The sequence below is a fragment of the Pyrgilauda ruficollis genome, unplaced genomic scaffold (assembly GCF_017590135.1).
Source record: "Pyrgilauda ruficollis isolate IOZ18807 unplaced genomic scaffold, ASM1759013v1 scaffold3, whole genome shotgun sequence".
Lineage (NCBI taxonomy): Eukaryota > Metazoa > Chordata > Aves > Passeriformes > Passeridae > Pyrgilauda > Pyrgilauda ruficollis.
In genome coordinates, this window is record NW_024524377.1 from 18,322,174 (window position 1) to 18,328,680 (window position 6,507).

Below are 6,507 nucleotides of genomic sequence, written 5' to 3' on the forward strand. Positions count from 1 at the left end.
ACCTGAGTGAAAATCCCTTTAACATTATTTCTCCTGTAGGTTTATCATAAATAAATTATAAAGCTGTCTGATACATATTTTACAGTACCAGTTTGTAGTCAGGCCTCCTTCTGGCTCGGGTGCTCTTTCTTTTAAATCTGAAAAATGTATAGATTGTAAGGGAGAAATTAGACCTGTAAGTAGTATACAGGTTGCACTTGCTCTTTGACAAATACGAAAACTATGAGGTATCTGCTGAGTAAAGCCAGAGAGTGGTGTCTGAAGAGGAAAACCGGGTTTTGAAACACAAACTTGGAGCAGACTGTACAATTTCTTCTAAGAAAAATGCTTTGTACCAATGGAAATGAGATCTGCAAAAACTGTTGCAAATCCAGACAGGCTGGGCTCTGGACTGTTATGGGAAAGTGTTTATTTTTCCATGTGACTTTCAGAAAGTCAATAATAAGTGGCCTTTCCAGAACAACAGGTATCTTTGTAGTTCCAGTTTTGCTTTGTAGTAGCTTGTCCTAGTCCTTGTGCTGCTTTTGGCTTCTTTTCCTAGCTTCTGTCATAATCTGTTTCCTAAAAAAGGCTGAAGAAATAAAATGAAAATTGCAATCTTTCAAATGCCAAGCCTCCAGGCAACAGAGATTAACTATGTGCTTGGCCACGGCTTTGCACTTAGTTCCAAAATGTAGCTGTGGAGTAGCAGATCAGGAGAATACTCAGTCACTTAAAATAGTTGTTAATAACATACTGACCATGATGGGTGTCTCTGTGAAAAGCATCACAGACAAGCTCCCTGCTGACACAGTTACTGGTTGTATTTTGCTGGGGAAGGTGTTTTTTTGGAGGAGCCCATGGTTCAGCTCCAGTTCCCATTAGCAGCCCGAGTGTATGAAGGGACAATCTTTCTGTGCTAATTAGTCTGTGGTGCTCTTGTCCTGTGACTTGTTTCTGTTATAGAATGGCAAATCAAGCATGAAGCAGGGGTGGTGCCACCAATATTCACACACAGTGTCTGTCCCACTAACCAACTTCAGTTATGTTGAACTATTATGGTGGTTAAATGCATCCATCTTCTGTGTTTGTTAATTTTAAAAACAGGTGAGACCAAATCATTGCAGAGGAGTGAAAATGCATCTCAGGTCAAGGGCTCTAGATGCCCACACTGTGATCAGGGGTCTCTGCCTGGAGGTTTTAAACATTTGATAGATGACCCGTGACTTGTGATTTTGTAGTAAAATTTAAATTGAGTTAGAGCTAGTGGCTCTATTTTATTCATTTTGCTTAATCTAGTGAAACTCTTTCCCAAGAGGGCACTGGAACTGGGAGAGAGAAAGGATGTAGGAGTCTAACTGTCCAGTCAAGGGTGAGCCATTTCATGGCATTTAGCTTTGTCAGTTTCCAAATTTGCCCCCCTTGTGGAGTCTTTCTGAAAACATAATGAAGTGCAAAGTCTGCAGTGGCAGCATTGTGGCCTGAGAACAGCAATATTCAATTTGAAACTTGTGCTCAGTGGAGCTTGCAAAATTGGAAATTACTTAGACCAGTGACCACTTTATTTCACCTATATGTGGAAGTGGTTAATGGTTTCTTACCCAGGAAACACTTTCATGATTTCTACTCCAGTCTGTTAAGGCTCAGAGCAGGCACTGCAGATGTGTTTGCCTTTACTTTTAAAGAAAGGCTGGCAAAGATGTGGTGCCTTGTCTGTGTAGAAGGATACCATGGAAAAGGAAAGAATTTAAGGAATGAAGAAAACTTTGGGAGATAGCAGAGTATCTGAGTTCGGTGCAGACTGTGATATTTTTTGTATTTGTTTAAATCAAAATGTAATTTACTCAGTGGAAGCCTCTTACTTTGATGAACAGGATATGTACTCTAATAAACATTGAAGCTCTTCTCCCTCCTTTACTTGATTTGAGAGTTTTTTCCAAAATAGAACTGTAATGAATTGGTGATAATTTTTCTTTGAAGTATGTTGCGAAAATCATGTTACCCTTGTACAGTTCCAGGCTGTAAGTGAAGAAAAGAATTTTGTTGTGTAGTGGGGGAATACTTCCAGGAGGTTGGACGATTTCTGAATTTCTTTTGATATGGTTTTCACATCTTAACTTTGACTTTCCTTTTTAAAGCGACCAAGATGGTTTCTTGTATTGGAGGGAGTTCAGATAGCTGTGAGCAGAAACCACTCCCAGTTCTCACTGTTGTTTTCATTAGCTGAGAAGGAGCCACAGCTACCTACTAAACATTTCAAGAATTACCAATTAAAGCAGGGAGGGTTTAAAATCTGCACCCTACTGCTTAATATTCTGTAGTATGTGTTGAAATGGAAAGCTCGTGTATTTTACTTTGGATTTTAATGACTCTTTTTATCTAATTAAATAAAGTTACCCTTTCTTCTCAGTGTTCACCTACCTATTCTTGCTGAATACTGGTTGTTAAAAGTGTAAAGTAGTGAAGAAAGTGCAAAGCTCAATATGCAATGGCGCCTCTAGGTGCAGGTATGGAAATTGGCTGGAGGGCCTGTGGTTTGTGTTGCTGTGGCATTGCGGGTGGGAATGCCAGGCGAGGCGTAGGCCCTGCGGTCTCGTGCTTCTGCTTGATACCCAGAAATGTTTTGTGTTAACCAAGTACACTTCCTACCAAGACATATTCTGCAGATATGCCCTCAAAGAACAGAAGATTTGACTGCAGTCCCACCCACAGCACTTAGAACAGTAGCAGTGAATAAGATATAAATGTACCTCACTTCTGCATCCAAGAAGGGATGAGAACTTGAGTGAAATTGCAGGGACAGACACAGGTTTGTCCTCCTCGCCCCCCCGCCCCAGCAGAGACACAGATTCATTTGGTAAGCCTTGTGTCCTCAGCTGTGCTGAGCGTTGACCTAGGGCATTAAGCTTGTGATTGCAATGGCACTGATAGTGCTGTATGTAGCTACTCTGCAGTTAATGCATTCTCACCCTCAGTCCAGAGGAACGTTGTATGTTGTATCCAATAAATCATGCTGTTCCAGAATCTGACTGGTTCTTCTAAATGCAGCCAGACCTACAGTTCATAGACTGTTTGTGCATCTGGAGTCAGACGTGTAGTTACATTTTTACAACACTGGTCAACAGCAGTTGACCACCTGAGGCTTGGTGCCTACCTGAATGTGGGCAGTCAGTTCTCACCTTCTTCTGCTTCTTGGAGATATGTGGGTTTATGAAGCATGTTTTCTACACACACTTATCCAAAAGTCTGCTTCAGATGTAGATAAAGACAGTAAGATGTCTTGATACCTTTTCTGGCACTTGAGTAGTGCTTAATCTAAGTGGTGAAATGGAGCTTTTCTTGCCTCAGCTGTTGTGTTTGGGTGTAATGTAACACTGCAGTGAGGTAGGGTGGGGGTAGCTGTGCCATAGGGTTCCATGGAGGGATGGGGCACCCTGCTGGTCCCTGTTTTGAGAGCATGAGCCAGCTCTCCCTGTTGTGTTCCAGCTGCCCTCGCACACGCAGGTACAGCCGGGGTCACTGGTGTCTGTGCGGGGCAGGCAGCACCACCTGAGCCTGCTCTCAGGAAGGTCAGGTAGTAAAACATTGTGCACCAATCCTGCAGCTCTAATCCTAGGGGATTATCTTACATTTAGCTATGAATCTGGGGCTGTGAGGGAGTAAATCTGTTCCTGTAAGTCAGCAGATCCTCATAATTGGCAGTGGGACTTCAGTTATTGTCACGTATCTTCAAGAAGTAATTAAGAGAAAATTCTAATTGATAGAGCAACTGGACTGATTAATTTGGTTAAAAATCAGAATTTCTGTTTGAAATTGGAAGACACATGTTTTAATTATAATAACATTGTAGTTTTATGCCAGGGTATGAGAGAATTCAGATTTTTTTTTTTTTCCCCAACACAGTCACTTGATAGATGCTTATTTTAAATTAAATTATATTAATGGTTAATTATGTTACATTTCTGTAGATTAACACCTGTGCAGCCTGATTGGCCCAGGGAAAACCCAGTGAAGTTATAGTACGTATTGAAGCAAGATGTGTGGGGAAAATCAGGATTCAAGTTAACAGTTAGAATCATCTGTTTCTGTAATTTACACGAGGAATAGAAATTGTCTGCTTTTCTCTGACGTTGGACTAATGGTAAAGATTAGCTACTAAGTCATCATAACTCAAATAATAAAAAGCTAAGCCTCTGACAGGAACTGATGCTCAGAGATGTTTATGTTCAGTATACTGTATGGCTGAGCTTCTGTTTTCTGTAGAGTAACAAGGCACACCAACCACGGGGATAGAAGAATCAGTAAAATGGCGTGTTGGAGTGTCTTGGGTTTTCATCTCCCACTCTGCATTCTTGACATTGGGACGTTATTTTGTTATCTGAGTATGCATCCTGGAACACGATTTTGAACATTCAAACCTAATTGAAAGTAGTTAGAGTAGACCATGTCCACAGACTTTCAGGCAGAAGTCCCAGTGAATAAAACGAATCATACTGTGAGCATGGGTGAAGAGAAATTAAGAATTTGTTTTTGTCACTCTTCATTTTCAGAGGAAAAGTTCCTAGGTTTTAAGTGTCCGTGTTTCATCTGCCAGTATAAGGAGATGGTGATAGCTGGAAGAGCATCCCCTCGCTCTGCCCCTACCTCTGACCTGCAGAAAGAGGTTTTGCTTGCCAATGAGAAACTAAAATGGAACATGCATAGCTGCAGAAAAAGCTAACCTGGTTTTGGCATAATGAGCTCAAACTTGATTAAAATTCTTTTATTAAATCACAGCTGAGTAAGTAGCCATAGAGTAATGACTGGAATGTGTCCTCTATCTGGAAGGACTCTGCTGAGCACGTAGTATGGCTCAGTATATGAGCTGATTCATTTGTATTACTGCAGTCATGCTGAAATTCACACTGATGCATGGTTCACGTCATACTTCTGTAGTTCTGTGCACACTTTTTATTTTTAAATTAAGTAATCTGGCTTTTATAATAGAATTTTGATTTTCAGATGTACCTTTTAAATGGTAGGCAAGCTGAACAGCAGCTCTGTTGAGCAGAATGACAGTGTGTTTGCAAGGAATTTTTTGTTTTGCTTGATTTATTCAACCAAAGATTAGATGCATGTGGCTTTCTTACATAGATTCTGATAGTGTTGATAATCCTCATAGTGATTATAATCATCACCTTCAGTAACCTGTCTGCCAGAACCCAGGGGCATAGGTTTAGTCTTCTCTGCTCTGTTCTTTAGGGCAGAAAAGTATAAACAAGTACAGAGGAGTTGTGCCACTTCTTAATGGATCTTTGGTTGCTACTTGAAAGGACATTTCAGGATTTACTGTAGTATTGTACTTGAACTGATCTAATCCTTTGTGAGCACTTACTCATAGTGTGTGCTTCTCTTGGCCTGTGTTGTAAGGACTTAAAATGAAGTACCTAGAAAATTCAAGTTTTTGTATTTGAAGAGCTTTGAAGATTAGTGACAGGATTCCTGGTAACAGTTCTTTGAAATCTGGAAGGTTTTAAATAAGTCTGTTTTGAAATTCTTTGTTTACACTGGAAAATAACGTAGGCAATATTTGGATGGGGGGTATGGGCATTGGGAAGAATCTAAGGTTGCCTGTTTCCTTTGGGATCATGTTGGATGGAAGCTTTACATTTTTTAAGAAGGCTGAGCAATTTCATTTTTCACTGTTGGCCTCAGCGGTGTCTGAGATGCCATTGAATGTTTGCAGCATTTTACAGCAGGTGGCACATCTTCCCACTCCGTATTCTGTTGGCTATGCTGTTTATTCCCCCAGTGCTTCAGTAGGCCCTTTCCTGCCATCAGGATCATGGTGTGCTGTAAAAGGTCATTCAGCTGGAGGAGGGCCGTAGTCTCACTATCCTGTAGGAAAGAACAGGGTTCATTTTCTTGACCCAGCACCACCACTGTCAGTAGTATGGAGATGGATGAATTAAAACAAATTAGGTGTTTAAATTTGAGAAGCTTTTAGTTTTGTTCACAAGGTTGAAACAGAAGGTTTTTAATTTCTGTAAGTGGAGTACATAATTTCCACCCCCCAAAGCTTTGAATGAGAAAGTAGAAGTAATAAAAATTTTTGTAAGTTAGGAAATCAGTACCTCTGCTTTCTTAAAGTTATGGTTCTTAATGTTTAAAAAAAGTCATCTGTCTTTCCCTGGGCAATAACAGAACTGAGGAAAAAATGTATCTCTTTTGCCATGAGGAATAACTCAGGTGCTTTGCAGAAGAATTACTCTTAAGACGTTACAGTTAAATGTACTGTTGCCAAAATTAAAAAATTCAGTTATTGATGGTCTTGCTAAGATCATAGTAGTTTACAAACTCGTAGCAGTCTTGTGAATGACTGCTATGTTTCTGAAAAAATGTTTGAAAAAGAGGGAAAACCAGAAAACCTTTTAAACCAAACCCCACCCACATGGTGTGTCCTGTGTATGGTCCAAAGGCAAATACTTAACCTGAAGGTTTCAGCATTCAGGGGGCTTACCTTCATGAAGAGGATAAATTTCAGATTGT

General features: G+C 40.3%; 1 protein-coding gene across 2 annotated transcripts in view; it reads left to right on the forward strand.

The window, feature by feature from the left end:
• ITGA6 (integrin subunit alpha 6) overlaps positions 1-6,507 on the forward strand; it is a 41,683-nt gene that overhangs the window by 9,721 nt on the left and 25,455 nt on the right. The gene's annotated exons all lie outside the window — the stretch shown is intronic.